The sequence below is a fragment of the Echinops telfairi genome, unplaced genomic scaffold, assembly GCF_000313985.2.
Source record: "Echinops telfairi isolate 266 unplaced genomic scaffold, ASM31398v2 ScPeMD7_3;HRSCAF=10, whole genome shotgun sequence".
Taxonomy (NCBI): domain Eukaryota; kingdom Metazoa; phylum Chordata; class Mammalia; order Afrosoricida; family Tenrecidae; genus Echinops; species Echinops telfairi.
The window spans coordinates 19,143,549-19,145,086 of record NW_022103899.1 but is presented as its reverse complement, the minus strand read 5'-3'; the positions used below and the strand labels follow the sequence as shown (position 1 = coordinate 19,145,086).

Here is a 1,538-nt window from a genome sequence, read left to right as displayed (position 1 = left end):
GGGGGCTCAGGGTCATAGTTTCAGGGGACATAAAGGTCAACTAGCACAATATAGACCCCAGAGACAATGGTCTATATTCAACTTTGTTGAGTAGCTGACTGGGGTCCTAAAAGGTCAATAATAACCCAAGAGATCCTAAAAGCTGACTGGGGTACTAAAAAGTATGGCTATAGCCAGTTCCCCATTGGTGTTATGAGTGCCTTCCAACAGGAAGGACCCATATTCTGGTACTAAATCTGACAGTGCTGTATTGTTATCCATAAGATTTTCACTGGACTATTTATTAAAAGTTCATCACCAAGTCCTTCTTCCTATTTTCTCTTATCCTGAAAGGTCCTTTGAACGTTGTCTACCAAAAGTGACTCAGATGCTATTTGAAATACATATATTTATACATATATTACTTAATTCTAAACAATATCATATCTAATAAGAATTAGTTAATATTTTCCACAAGTAAAAAAAGTATTTTAAAATGTCTGTTAGGAATTCTAAATAAATGTATCCTATATTATACTTACCTGACAGGGAGATACCATGGTCATGAAGGTGATTTTCCCAGGGTGAGGCTTATCCATTGCACTCCGGATATGCGGACCCCTGCAATTTCCCCAGATGTGGGAAACTCGACTGCATAATTTTTGGTAGTGGGGAACTGCATTCATGCTCTCCCCTTAGGGGGAAAAATATTACCCTTTAGTTAGGATTCTTTATGTTTCTAATTCTTTATGTTCCTTAAGACTCTTAAAACAAAATTAAATATAACATTTAAATGATGTAAGTCAAATGTTGGAGTCATAGATAAAGAAGACACCACTGAATCCACCTCTAATTTTGTAAATAATTACTTGTAATGCCAGAACATTATGACCTGTTGGATTAAATGACTCCCCATTATTCAATGGATATTCATATAGTGGAAAAGACACTATAAGAAAGCATTATCAGATTAACACATATGTTAAAAGTTATCATTGTAATATAAAAATAGAATTGCTATTCTTTGTTTTCCTAATAAGATACTTCCAAACCTCCTAATTTGATATTACCAGGTTTTCTAATTCGCTGTTGCCTTATTACAACTTACAGTGTGTTTATGTCTTTTCCTTTGAAAGCTATTGTAGAGCAGGTGTCATGCCTGGAAAGGTGTCTCTGGAGAAGGGCAAGCATTTCCGTGTCCACCTGAGGGAGCTCAGTACATAACCACCCAGATGCTCACAATTTGTAAGCTGCTCCCTGGGTAAAAGTTAGGTACTTTGGCAATGCGTCAATGTGTTAATAAGTACTATTCTGATTCTAATTCTTCCATGTCATTAAGATATTATAGAGTAATAACTTCAGTGTGCCTGATCATGATCATGATCATCACCAAATAATGAGCCCACAAGTTCTTGGGGTCCATGTTAGGCATCATGAGACAGTCATTAACACCTTTGAAAATTGAGAATTAATTGAGAGTGATAAAAATGTAATGTTTTGTGCAAGTAACCTATTTGCTTCTATTTCTTAGTTAAATTTTAATATATTATTTAAACTCT

The 1,538-nt window shown here is 35.2% G+C and overlaps 1 non-coding gene across 1 annotated transcript; it reads left to right on the top strand.

Annotated features, from left to right (window-relative positions):
* The first annotated feature begins 513 nt into the window (after nucleotides 1-513).
* Nucleotides 514-676, top strand: LOC115872213. The gene has a single exon (XR_004047741.1). It is a non-coding gene; the product is annotated as a U1 spliceosomal RNA (small nuclear RNA).
* The last annotated feature ends 862 nt before the right edge of the window (nucleotides 677-1,538 follow it).